Here is a 14,855-nt window from a genome sequence, read left to right on the forward strand (position 1 = left end):
AGGGTGACATTTTTGTTTAATTAATTGTACTTTTTGGAAAAGTTTCCATATATTGCCTTTCTGATTCTTCACTTCTAATTTGTCACACATGTCATTTAGCTGTTTCTCTGTACATGCTCGCAGCTGTCTTTGAATTTGTTTTTAAACTTTTGTAAAATCCACTTGCTTTTTGTCTTTGCCTCCCATTTGGCTTCAATCAGGGAAAGTCTCATCAGATATTGTTCCTTTCCACCAGGCAGGCTGCACAAATCCCACCATTTCCTTTGCTACATCCAGGATAACACTTTTGGTGGTTTGCAAAAGCTGTTCTGGCATTCTCTCGTCAGTGCCATCTGCAGAGCTTCAAAGGGAGATCTTATGGGAGGTCTTGTGGTGCAGTGGTACCTAGCTCTGGGTCCAAAGTTCCAGGGTCAACTCTCTCTCCAAACTTGATGGCCATGGAAAGCACATTCACAATGTGTCCAAATATGTTGATTTTTAGCATCTTGTCCTTCCAATATGCCTGATGCAGGCAGTAAGAACACAAGAGTATCCTGGTCAGCCATATGCAGAAGGCATTGGCAAAGCCAATGGATTCACACATGCTACTGTTACTAATAGGTTCAGTAGTTCTGTAGAGAATGTACATTGAATAAATGGGCATGAAAGTGAAGGTGGGTATGGGGTATGAGTGGGAGGGGGCAAGGGCTAGAGGTTATCAAAGGTTATTGGGGTAGATGGAATGTGGAGTTGAGGTCACAATCCGATCAGCCATGATTGTAATGAATGCGGAGCAGGCCCAAGGAACTGAATGGTCTACTCCTGCTCCTAATTTAATCATAGAATCATAGAATTTACAGTGCAGAAGGAGGCCATTCAGCTCATCGAGTCTGCACGGGCTCCTGGCAAGAGCACCCTACCCAAGCCCATGCCTCCACCCTATTCCCACAACCCAGTAACCCCACCCAACACTAAAGGGCAATTTTGGACAGTAAGGGCAATTTAGCATGGCCAATCCACCAAACCTGCACATCTTTGGACTGTGGGAGGCAACCGGAGCACCTGGAGGAAACCCACGCACACACGGGGTGAACATGCAGACTCCGCACAGTGATCCAAGCCGTGAATTGAACCCAGGACCTTGGAGCTGTGAAGCAATTGTGCTAACCACTATGCTACCGTGCTACCCTTGTAATTTGCATGAAGCTGTTGGTGATTTCCTTTCCACAACTTTCCAACAATTAAATGTCAGCTGCAGCAAGGAGACGGCCTTTCTTTTCTATACAGAACAGATAGTCAAAATATATGACACTAAAGCTGAAAGGTTTTCTTGTAATCTGGTTTACAAGTATAGAAACTTTTCCCCAGATATGAATTTATTGTCACCGTGTACATATGTTGCAATGTGCACAACATGTTAATGAGGGCTGAGGCAGTAGCCAAAATCAAAGTTATCATCTGCAGCATTACAAATAATAATAGAATATTTTCCTGTTAAATTAACAATATTGCACAATGCTATTAATTCAAAATTTAAACTCGCTGGTTTGTTAAAATACTCACAGTAGGATCACCTCTAGGGTGTACAAACTATCATTGCATTATATCATTGCTGCCCTTCATATTAATAATCCATGCTGCATACATAATTGCTTATATTTGTAACCATAACCTGGGGAAGCGGTGGCGTAGTGGTATTATAACTGGACTAGTAAACCAGAGACCCAGAGTAAAGCTCTGGGGACCCAGGTTAAAATCCCGCCGCTGCAGATGGTGAAATTTGAATTCAATAAAAATCTGGAATTAAAAGTCTAATGATGACCCTGTCGATTGTCGTAAAAACTCATCTGGCTCACTAATGAAATGAAATGAAAATTGCTTATTGTCACAAGTAGGCTTCAATGAAGTTACTGTGAAAAGCCCCTAGTCGCCACATTCCGGTGCCTGTTCAGGGAGGCTGGTACGGGAATTGAACCGTGCTGCTGGCCTGCCTTGACAGCCAGCTATTAGCCCAGTGTGCTAATCCAGCCCCTTTAGGTCCTTACCTGGTCTGGCCTACATGTGACCCCAGACCCAGGCACACAGCTATGTGGTTGACTCTTATCTGCCCCTCAAGGGCAATTAAGGATGGGCAATAAATGCTGGCACAGCGTGCGCCGCTCACATCCCATGAACAAATTTAACAAATATGCTAACAATGGGCGTTATCATGTCATGAGGACCTCTCTGTTTGGTGAATTGATTTGTGAATCTTGAAAGGGGAAAAAAAATTAATGTATGGTAGGGGGAGAATAAGGGGTCTAGAAACAGAAGCCTGAGGGCCCATGATTTATCTCCCTGTCCTTGATATAAAGTCTTGAGATACAGAACAAGGACTGGATAGTGTCACATCGGAGAGCTATTACATATACAGACTAATTGGCCAAAATGGGTACTTGGCTAACACATATTCCAAAGGAGTGAATTGAGGAGGGCTGGTTTCATTCAGTTGGCTAGACAGCTGGTTCTGATACCAAGCAAGGCCAGCAGCGCAGCTTCCATTCCTATACCATAAGAACATAAGAACATAAGAACTAGGAGCAGGAGTAGGCCATCTGGCCCCTCGAGCCTGCTCCACCATTCAATGAGATCATGGCTGATCTTTTGTGGACTCAGTTCCACTTTCCGGCCCGAACACCATAACCCTTAATCCCTTTATTCTTCAAAAAACTATCTATCTTTGAGATTATACATGAAGGCCCACCTTCTCAGTCTTGCTCCACACCTGAGGCATGGCAATCCTCAGGTTTGATTTGATTTATTGTCATATGTACCGAAGTACAGTAAAAAGTATTTTTCTGCGGCCGAGGGAACGTACACAGTGCGTACATAGTGGACAAAAGAATAATCAACTGAGAACATTGACAAATGGTACATTGACAAACAGTGATTGGTTACAGTGCGGAACAAGGGGCCAAGCAAAGCAAATGCATGAGCACGAGCAGCATAGGGTGTCGTGAATAGTGTTCTTACAGGGACCAGATCAGTCCGAAGGGGAGTCGTTGAGGAGTTTTGTAGCTGTGGGGAAGAAGCTGTTCCTATGTCTGGATGTGCGAGTCTTCTGACTTCTGTACCTTCTGCCTGATGAAAGGGTCTGGAAGTAGGCAATGCCTGATATGTTAGGCAGGTCGGTTCAGTGTGGACTGCACTTGATGCAGCGATGCGAGTAACAGACCTCTAACACTGTAGAAGATCCAACACGGTTTTATTGAACGATAGAACTAACATACATATTTAACTGTGGGCCGACACTATACTGAACTGACTGGAGATCTTGTACTAGCCTGACCAGACTTACCAACTACCGCATGGTGTTTGCACTGTGCTAGCTCGTGGACTCTGACTGACTCAGTGGCTGGGTCCAGAGAGAGCGGGAAACCTAGTGCCTCTGGCTTTATAGTGGTGGCGTCCTGTCTGGTGATTGGCTGCACTGTGCTGTGTGCTTACTGGTCATCCTATGTGTCAATCACTGCCTGTCTGCACTTCATTATATACATGCGTGGATATTATGACATCACCCCCCTTTTTATAAAAAATAAATACTAAGGTGTGGATGCTTATAAATATATATATATATATGTACCTGACTATATACAGAAAGATGTCTAAATGAACGTATATACATAGGAAGGTTGCGATAGTGCAGATACATGGCAAACAAAACGATATTTACAGAGGTCCCATTGGTGAAATCACAAAAATGTACAAAAGCTCAGTCTATAGATTTAGTATTTGTGGTGGGCGCCAAATTCTAGTTGATTGCCGGAGAGGCGGATTAGGAGCCGCCTGCGCTTGGAGAGGCAGGATCGCTGGCATCGCGGTAGGCGCGTGGACCGGCAGGATTGCTGGTAGATCAGTGGCCTTGTGGTAGGGTACGTCCAGAGGAGGCATCGTAGGCGGCGGGGCACGCCGGTCAGGTAGCGGGAGTGGAACTCTTCGCAGTGCCCATCTGTTGCGCCGTAGCAGGGAGCCATCAGCCATGCGGACAAGTTCTTTGTTCTTTGACCCTCATGGAGTTGGCCCAGCAGCATAGCACACATACTCTGAGGAATTACGATTCTGTCGAGTTTCAGACCTGAACAGAAGACCACCGTCAGGTCGTCTTTTACGTTATAGAACTGAGGACATTGTCCTTTCTGCCAGCCATTGTTGAGGTGATGCATCACGCGCTGCAGCAGAGGATCCTTGGCTGTCTCCTCACGAATGTGGACCACCCGTTCGTCGGAGGCCGGAAGGTTCGAGGCACACAACTGCACTTGGGCTTCTATGTGGCAGATGAAGTCACTTTGTTCATGCGGTGTGGTAATGGACCTGGACAGGGCATCTGCAACAATCAGCTCTTTACCTGGCGTGTAGACCAGTTCGAAGTCGTAGCGGCGTAGCTTTAGAAGAATACGCTGTAACCGAGGTGTCATGTCGTTTAAAAACTTCTGGATTATGTGGACTAGAGGCCTGTGGTCCGTCACTACCATGAATTTCGGCAGGCCATAAGCATAGTCGTGGAACTTGACTATCCCTATTAGGAGGCCCAGACGCTCCTTCTCAATCTGAACGTACCGTTGCTCACTGGGCGTCATGGCCCTGGAGACATACGCCACTGGAGCCCAGGACGCGGAGTCATCCCGCTGAAGGAGCACCGCCCCAATGCCGTCCTGGCTTGCATCAGTTGATATCTTGGTTTCCTTGGTTGGGTCGAAGAACGCTAGGACCGGGGCTGTCGTGAGTTTTGCTTTCAGCTCGCGCCATTCCTCTTCATGCGTGGGCAACTACTGGAATTCCATCAACTTTTTGACGAGATGGCGGCGGGCCGTGGTGTGGGATTGTAGCGCACAAAGACTCCATGAGACGAATATAGTGAAGTCGATGAGGCTTTATTAAGCGTGTCTGTTCCCCAGCAGCTCGATAGTAAACTGGCTTGCGGGGGAAGACACCGGCTTCTTATACTTCGCCTTCAGGGCGGAGCTTGAGGTCAACGGCCAACCAGGACCCGGGATATGTCAGCCAATGAAATTAGGGCTTCCAGTCCCACATGACCCCCAATACATACTACCACATTCACCCCTTGTCAAAAATGAACCCGGCGGGGTGGTCGGGACCCAAAATGGCGGCGTCTGCGGGTCGCACATGGTGTGCTGGGGGGTCTGGGGAGCGCTAGGACCGCGCGGTGTTCCTTCACTGCGAGCGCCAGGGCCACGGGCGCTAGGACCGCGCGGAGTTCCTTCACTGCGAGCGCCAGGGCCGCGGGCGCTAGGATCGCGCGGAGCTCCCTCGCCGGGGACAGCGGTGGTCGGGGCCCAAGTCGGCGGCGCCGGCGGGTCAGGCGTGGGGCTGCGAGCGCAAGGAGCGCGAGGAGCTCCCTCACCGGGGACAGCGGTGGTCGGGGCCCAAGTCGGTGGCGCCGGCGGGTCAGGCGTGGGGCTGCGAGTGCAAGGAGCGCGAGGAGCTCGGGGAACAGGGATGCCATATTGGGAATGAATTTCCCGAGGAAGTTGACCATTCCGAGCAAGCGGAGGACCGCCTTTTTGTCCTCTGGAGTCTTCATGGCGTTGATCGCCGAGACCTTGTCGGCGTCTGGCGTATGCCCTGCTGCGAGATGTGGTCACCGAGGAATTTGATCTCCGTTTGACCAAATGAGCACTTGACCCTGTAGAGCTGTTGAGCTGAAGACCATGTTCATGGATTCTTTGGAATACCTGCTTGAGGCGAGCGATGTGTTCCTGGGGCATTGTGGACCAGATAATGACATCGTCAACGTACACTCGCACCCCCTCGATGCCCTCCATCATCTGTTCCATGATGCGATTAAATACTTCGGAGGCAGATATGATGCCAAAAGGCATCCGGTTGTGGCAGTAACGACCAAACGGAGTGTTGGACGTGCACAACTTGCTACTGGACGCGTCCAGTTGTATTTGCCAAAAACCCTTGGATGCGTCGAGCTTAGTAAAGAATTTGGCATGAGCCATCTCACTGGTCAACTCTTCTCGTTTTGGTATCGGGTAATGCTCCTTCATGATGTTGCGGTTTAGATCCTTAGGGTCACCCACCATCTCTCCCCATCAAAGGAGAATGCAGCCTACGGTCATCTAGGACTAAGGTGACCTTATTTACTTTTTAATGAAGTGAGGGATGTGACAACTGGGGAGGTGCCAGAAAAGTTTATATATTGGTTGCATTTTCAGGATGATGGACAAGAAGTATGAGGCCTGTGGCCTATCAGAATAGGTTGGCAGCACAAAGCTCAAATTTGCAGCTTTAATATTTCCCCTAGCAGTGAAAGCCTTTCACGGTCTTGTGTCACCCCACAATGCTATATATCTGTGGTAAATCACTGTATTATATTGTACTTACTGTTCTTACTTATTGTACTTATTGTTCTTACTGTTTGTTACACGTCTGGGTTTGTCCCTGCTGGCTCCGCCTGTGGCTCCACCCCTCGGGCTCAAGTATAAAGGTGGCTAACCTCCAGCCCTGTCCTCATCCTGGGACCGGCTGCCAGCAGGTGTCTTTTAGCTGATTAAAGCCACAGTTTACTCTTCCGACTCTCGTCTGTTGTCATTGACGGTACATCAATTTAATCAGCTAAAATTTTAAGATGGATCCATCGCTCAAGCCTGATCGCCTGGAGCTGGACCCCCAAGCAGCAGACGCCACTGCCACATTTGAATACTGGCTAAGCTGCTTCGAATCTTACATTGATTCCTCCGCCGCCGCCATCGCTGAGACCCACATGCTGCGAGTCCTCAACTCCCGGGTGAGCCCGCAAGTTTTCCTTCTTATCAGGGTCGCTACCTCGTACTAGGATGCGATAACACTGTTGAAGAGGCAGTACGTTAAGAAAGTCAACGAGGTGTACGCTAGGCATCTCCTTGCCACGAGGCGACAGCGCCCTGGAGAATCGCAAGCTGAATTTTTGCCACCTTGCGGGTACTCGGCCGGAACTGCAGTTGTAACGCGATATCAGCTGTCAAGCACACCGAATTGCTGATCCGGTATGCCTATATCGCAGGCATAAAATATAGTTACATCTGCCAGCGCCTACTAGAAGGGGGTACACTCGACCTCCAAGACACAGTACAGCTCTTGGACTCGTTGGAAGTGTTCTTCCATAACATGGATGCCTACACCTCCGGCAACACGGCACCCTCGTGGACGTCGTGGGTGCTGCCATCACCCGACCCAGGGGCGGCGCAAGCCTGTGCCGAGCAGCGACCCGACAACTTCGGAGGCCCGAAATTTTACTTCTGTGGCCAGGGTAAGCACCCAGACAACGCTGCCCAGCGAGGAGCGCCATCTGCAATGGGTGCGGAAAGAAGGGCCACGTCTCTAAAGTCTGCCAGGCCCGACCTGTTTCTAAACCCAGCAGTGCTGCATGTAGCCCATGGGGACCACCCCCATCTTCCACGTTATCTGCCACGTGCGACACGTGAGGGTCGCCATCTTGGCCGCCGTCTTCGGTGCCACCCGCCACGTGCGACCCGTGGGGGCCGCCATCTTCGCCGCCACCCGCCATGCGCAACCCGTGGGGGCCGCCATCTTGGAATCACTCTGCCGCCTCCCGGAACCCCTGCTCACCAGATCGTACGCTGGCCTCCGCTACCCTCGATCAGCCCACCCACCTTCCGAAGCTCGCCTCCATCACCCTCGACCAGTCTCGACCTCATCACCTCACTAAATCCATGATGGCCGTCCAGATCAACGGCCACGAGATGACCTGCCTCTTCGACTCCGGGAGCATGGAGAGGTTCATTCACCAAGATACGGTACGGCGCTGCTCCCTCCCAATTTTACCCGCAACCCAGAGAATCTCCCTGACTTCCGAATCACATTCCGTGGAAGTCCGTGGGTATTGTGTCGCAACCCTTACAGTACGGAACGTCGAGTACAAAAATTTCAAGCTCTACGTCCTCCCCCAACTCTGCGCTGCCCTACTACTAGGTCTAGATTTTCAATGCCACATCAAAAGTCTTACCTTGGAGTTCGATGGACCCCTGCTCCCTCTCACTGTCTGTAGCCTCTCGACCCTTAAGGTCGCCCCACCCCCGCTCTTTGCTAACCTCACCCCGGACTGTAAGCCCATCGCCACCAGGAGAAGAAGGTACAGTGCTCGGGACAAGGCCTTTATCAGGTCGGAGGTCCAGCGACTCCTGCGGAAAGGGATCATAGAGACCAGTACTAGCCCCTGGAGAGCCCAAGTGGTGGTCGTCAAAACTGGGGAGAAGCACCAGATGGTCATCGACTACAGTCAGACCATCAACCGGTACACGCAGCTCGATGCGTATCCTCTCCCCCGCATATCTGATTGCGCAGTACCGAATCTTCTCCACTATTGACTTGAAGTTCCCGTACCACCAGCTCCCTATCCGCCCAAAGGACCGCCAATACACTGTCTTCGAGGCAGATGGCCGCCTCTACCACTTCCTCAGGGTCCCCTTCGGCGTCACCAATGAGGTCTCGGTCTTCCAACGGGAGATGGACCGAATGGTTGACCAGTACGGGCTGCAGGCCACGTTCCTGTATCTGGATAATGTCACCATCTGCGGCCATGACCAGCAGGTCCATGACACTAGCCTCCAACATTTCCTCCACACTGCCAAGCTCCTTAATCTCATACAATAAGGAGAAATGCGTTTTCCGCACAACCCGCCTAGCCATCCTTGGCTACGATGTGGAGAACGGAATCCTAGGGCCCGATCCCGACCGCATGCGCCCCCTCCTGGAACTTCCACTCCCCCACTGCCCCAAGGCCCTGAAGTGATGCCTGAGGTTCCTTTCCTATTATGCCTAGTGGGTCCCCAATTATGCGTACAAGGCCCGCCCACTCATTAAATCCACCATTTTTCCCCTGACGGCTGTGGCCCGTCTGGCCTTCAACCGCATCAAAACAGATATTGCCAAAGCCACGATGCATGCAGTAGACGAGTCCATCCCGTTCCAGGTGGAGAGCGATGTGTCTGACTTTGCTCTGGCCGCTACCCTCAACCAGGCAGGATGGCCCGTGGCTTTCTTCTCCCGTACCCTCCAGGGCTCCGAAATTCGACACTCCTTCGTCGAAAAGGAAGCCCAGGCCATTGTGGAAGCTATGTGACATTGAAGGCATTACCTTGCCGGCAGGCGATTCACTCTCCTCACTGACCAACGGTCGTTTGCCTTCATGTTCAATAACACACAGCGGGGCAAGATCAAGAATGACAAGATCCTAAGGTGGAGGATCGAACTCTCCACCTATAATTATGATATCTTGTATTGACCTGGGAAGCTCAATGAGCCCCCAGATGTCCTATCCTGCAGTACATGTGCCAGCGCACAAGTAGACCGACTCTGGGCCCTCTACAATGACCTCTGTCACCAGGGGGTCACCCGTTTTTTTCATTTTATCAAGGCCCGCAAGGCCTGCCTTACTCCATCGAGGAGGTCAGGACCATAACCAGGGACTGCCAGGTCTGCGCAGAGTCCAAACCGCACTTCTATTGGCCAGACAGAGCACACCTGGTAAAGGCCTCCCGCACCTTTGAGCGCCTCAGCATCGATTTCAAAGTGCCCCTCCCCTCCACTCACCGTAATGTGTACAACATTGATGAATACTCACGTTTCCCTTTTGCCATCCCGTGCCCTGACATGACCTCTGCCACAGACATCAAGGCCCTGCACGGCCTCTTCACCTTGTTCGGATTCCCCGCTCACAACCATAGCGATCAGGGTTCTTCCTTCATGAGTGATAAGCTGCGTCAGTTCCTGCTTAGCAAGGGCATCGCCTCAAGCAGGACTACCAGCTACAACCCCCGGGGAAACAGACAGGTGGAGAGGGAGAGCGCGACGGTCTGGAAGGCCGTCCTTCTTGCCCTACGGTCTAGAGGTCTCCCTGTCTCCCACTGGCAGGAGGTCCTTCCCGATGCGCTCCACTCCATCCGGTCGCTCCAGTGTACCACCACCAATGCGACACCTCACAAGAGAATGTTTGTCTTCCCCAGGAAGTCCACCTCAGGGGTCTCGCTCCCGTCCTGGCTGACGGTTCCAGGGCCCATCCTTCTCCGGAAGCATGCGAGGAGTCACAAGTCGGATCCCCTGGTCGAACAGGTCCTTCTCCTCCATGCTACCCCCAATATGCCTACGTGGCACACCATGACGGGCGGGAGGACACAGTCTCCCTTCGAGACTTGGCACCCGCAGGTTCCCCTGCGACCATCACCACTACTCCCGACTCTACACTGTCTCCTTCCATTGCTATTCACGACTCTACACCGTCTCCCTCCTTTGCTACTTATGCGGAAGACGACACGCCCCTGGATACGCAGGCCTCAACACTTCATCCAACACCAGTGTCCTCACCACAGCCGGGACTGAGGCGATCACAGCGGAAGGTCAAAGCCCCCGACAGAATTGATCTCTTATTTAACCCGTCCACTTCACCCCCCGCCGGACTCTTTTTTAACAGGGGGTGAATGTGGTAAACCACTGTATTATATTGTACTTACTGTTCTTACTTATTGTACTTACTGTTCTTACTGTTTTGTTAATGTCTGGGTTTGTCCCTGCTGGCTCCGCCTGTGGCTCCACCTGTGGCTCCGCCCCTCGGGCTCAAGTATAAAGGTGGCGAACCTCCAGCCCTGCCCTCATTCTGGGACCGACTGCCAGCAGGTGTCTTTTAGCTGATTAAAGCCACAGTTTACTCTTCCGACTCTTGTTTGTTGTCATTGATGGCACATCAATATCTTCTGATTTAACATACGTTTTAAGTGGAGAATGTAGGAAAGGCCAGGAGCTGTGATAAATGACTAGATCATCTGATATTAACAACCACTTTTACAGAAGCGGCAATAACTATAATTTATTTCAAATGCATTTGATAAAAACTACTTGGACATCAAGAAATCTAATTGTGTTACTCGTTCTATTGCACGTGACGCAATGCTGAAAACATTTAATCCGGACAAGACAAAATAACAGAGCAGTTCAGTAAAGTAGTTGTGCAGACTTGTCCCGCCGACACCGTTATCTTGACCTCTCGGATCAAGCTTTGACCAATTTGAAGCTACATTTTCATGTAGGTCTGAAATCTATGAATCAACATTTTGGTATCGAAATCAAACTCTAATCAGTAAATATGCATCGGTTTGGGTTCTATTTGACGGATTAAAGTGGAGTATTATGTTTACCTGAGTGTGTTGTAAGGGTGAATGACGAAAGTATCTAATTTTTTGGCGCGCTCACATTCTTTCAATATTGCGTCTTCACTGCCAAAAATGTACAATGTCAATATATCTACTTGAGGTTGTTGTAGGTGCTCTATAAAGTTTCTAAAGGGCGTAATCACTCTTCCGCCAAATCCCGCTGGCTGGTCGATTTTAATCAGCTTCACTTCATTATTTAAACCTTCTATACAGATTGAATCTGCTTTGTCTATGGTGGGCGTGTCGGTAATCCTCCTTTTAATCATTGTCACTTCAACGTCTAAACTGCTTTCAGTTCTGATTTCTCGTACGCTTTCTCTTTCACTGTCATTTCCGGCCGCCTGATCTACGCTTTGGCCACGTTCGCCTTCTAGATCCTCCACATCGCTTGCTTCATTCTTTCCCGCGTCCTGATCCTGCACACGCTGACCATCTTCATCCCTTCCCGCGTACTCGACCTGCTTTCTCTGACCATCTCCATCCCTCACTGCGCTTTCCCCTTCCACTCTCTGACCATCTCCATCCCTCACTGCGCTTTCCCCTTCCACTCTCTGACCATCTCCATCCCTCACTGCGCTTTCCCCTTCCACTCTCTGACCATCTCCATCCCTCACTGCGCTTTCCCCTTCCACTCTCTGAACATCTCCATCCCTCACTGCGCTTTCCCCTTCCACTCTCTGACCATCTCCATCCCTCACTGCGCTTTCCCTTTCCACTCTCTGACTATCTCCATCCCTCACTGCGCTTTCCCCTTCCACTCTCTGACCATCTCCATCCCTCACTGCGCTTTCCCTTTCCACTCTCTGACTATCTCCATCCCTCACTGCGCTTTCCCTTTCCACTCTCTGACTATCTCCATCCCTCACTGCGCTTTCCCCTTCCACTCTCTGAACATCTCCATCCCTCACTGCGCTTTCCCCTTCCACTCTCTGGCCATCTCCATCCCTCACTGCGCTTTCCACTTCCACTCTCTGACCATCTCTATTCCTTTCCGTACCTTCACCCTCCACGCTCTGCCCACTCACCATGCCTCCCGACCCCTCGTCCTGGACGCTATCCCTCTGCTCTGTCCCCTTTGGATTCATGGCCATTTTTGATTCCCCTTTGTCCTGCGTCTTCTGGCGATTCAGGTCATCCGCCGCGCGCTCGGCTGTCAGGTCAAATTGCACCGCCGCTCGAGCCTAACGGCTGCAGGTGGCGGGCTTTTTGAAAAAATGTGAAGCGTTCGAAAAGGGTGGCAGACCACAGCCACTGTGTTGCCTTATTTTGGATATGAGAAGTTGCCGTTCTTGAGTGAAAGGAAATGGAGAATGAAAGAATTGAGTGTGTGGGGGGGGGGGGGGGGGAGGGGGGAATAGGGGAAGATAATTGTCACAATGGGTGGGACGGTTGGCACGAATTTCCAGGAATACAGGCAGATACAGAGGGTAAGTTTTGCGATTTTTTAAAAGTACATTAAATTCAGCTCATCATGACACTACTGGAGAACGACACAAGTGTAATGCTATAGTGTTATGGGCAGGAACCTCATGATAGCACCTATACCCAAAAGGCTACTGTCTCCTGTGAAGGGCGGCACGGTAGCACTGTTGCTTCACAGCGCCAGGCTCCCAGATTCAATTCCCAGCAGTCACTGTCTGTGCGTAGTCTGCTCGTTCTCCCCGTGTCTGCGTGGGTTTCCTCCGGGCGCTCCGGTTTCCTCCCACAAAAGACGTGTAATTTGGACATTCTGAATTCTCCCTTTGTGTACCCAAACAGGCGCCAGGATGTGGGGCTTTCACAATAACTTCATTGCAATGTTAATTTAAGCCTACTTGTGACAATAAAGATTATTATTATTGCAGGATCAATTATTATTGCAGGATTCAAAACAGTCAGTTTAGCCCCCAGTTGTGGGACAGCTTTTAGAAACGATAATTTGAGACAAAATTAAGTTACTGAGACAAGTGTGGATTAAATCAGCTTTGACAAAGAGTCATCCAGACTCGAAACATTAGCTCCCTTTTCTGTCCACAGATGCTGTCAGACCTGCTGAGATTGTCCAGTATTTTCTGTTTTTGTTGTGGATTAAATCAGATACCCAGCATGGTATTGTGTACGGTGGTACAGTGGTTAGCAGCTCACAGCTCCAGGGACCCGGGTTCGATTCTGGCCTTGGGTAATTGTGTGGAGTTTACACGTTCTACCCATGTCTGCATGAGTTTCCACCGGGTGCTCCAGTTTCCTCACCAAGGTTAGGAGGATTGGACATGCTAAATTGCCGGTTAGTGTCCAGATGTGCAGGTTAGGTGGGGTTAAGGGATGTGGGCCTGGGTGGGGTGCTCTTGCGGAGGGTCGATGCAGACCTGATGGGCCGAATGGCCTCCTGCACTGTATGGATTCTATGGAAATGGCGTCATTAAGATTTGGTAATCAGACGACTTCCAGTGATGGTGGTATGCTCAGCGGGCGCACATCAGCTGGCTCTCCTCCCAACTAGAACCAAAAACTTTACTTTTAGAAGAATTTGGCCTGAAAAACCAATAGAAAATAACCGTAACAGGGAAGAAGAAGCAACGTAAAAGAAGATGCCGGCGAACGGAAGTTCGAGGGGCCAACGAGAGGGCAGAAGCGGATGAAAGGGCGACAACCAGCTGGCAGATGAGCCGGTGGACCCACGAACAGAGGTGGAAGCCCAGCCGCCAAAGAGTGGGGAGGACCGGCAACCCAAGCACTGGCGCCAGCACCAGCTTCCCACTCCCCACCGTGGGACGGGTGGAGGATCTTCCTCAAAAAGGAGCTGGCTGCCATGAATGAGGTAATTAAAACCGAGATCTATGTGGCGGTGAAGGTGGTGGTGACAGAGGCGATGGTCCCCCTCCAACGCACAATCAATGGTCTGGGAAAGAAAGTGGAGGTGCAGGAAGAGACGATCCAGAACCTTGAGAGAACCTCGACAGACCACAGCGACAGAATTGTTGCTCTGGAGGCAGAGGTGAAAAGGTTGGTGGAGGCTCAGGGGAATTTGAAGGGAAAAGTCGAGGACCAGGAGAACAGGTCCTGGCGGCAGAACATACGAATTGTGGGCCTGCCAGAAGGCATTGAGGGCAGAGACCTGACGGACTATATCGCCTAAATGCTGGACAACCTAGTCGGGCGAGGTGGTTTCCCCACCCCCCCAGAATTCAACAGGGCACACAGGTCGCTCAGGCCGAAGCCCAAAGCAGAGGAGCAGCCGATAACGATTATAGCGAAGCTGCACCGATACCAGGATCGGGAAAAGATCCTGCGGTGGGCCATGCAAATGAAGGCGAGCTCGTGGGAAGGACACAGAATCCAGGTCTACCAGGATATTGGGTCAGTCCTGGCAAAGAAAAGGGCTGAGTTTAACAAGGCAAAGTCGGCGCTCTACAAAAGTGGGGTGCAATTCAGCATGTTACTCACGGCCAGTCTCTGGGTCATGTATAGGAGCAAAGAACATTACTTCAATACCCCGACAGAAGCAAACGATTTTGTGCGGACTAACGGCCTGGACAGAGAACAAGCGTGGCAGCGGTGAAGGTATGTCGGGGGAGAATCGCTGAGAAGAACCAGAACCAGAGACTGATAGTCTTGACTACGTGTTTGCACAGGACTGTACTGCCTCGTTCTGAACAGAAAGACCAGGCACAGGAGAGAACGAGGACA

This window comes from Scyliorhinus torazame, chromosome 8 (assembly GCF_047496885.1).
Source record: "Scyliorhinus torazame isolate Kashiwa2021f chromosome 8, sScyTor2.1, whole genome shotgun sequence".
In the NCBI taxonomy this organism is placed as follows: domain Eukaryota; kingdom Metazoa; phylum Chordata; class Chondrichthyes; order Carcharhiniformes; family Scyliorhinidae; genus Scyliorhinus; species Scyliorhinus torazame.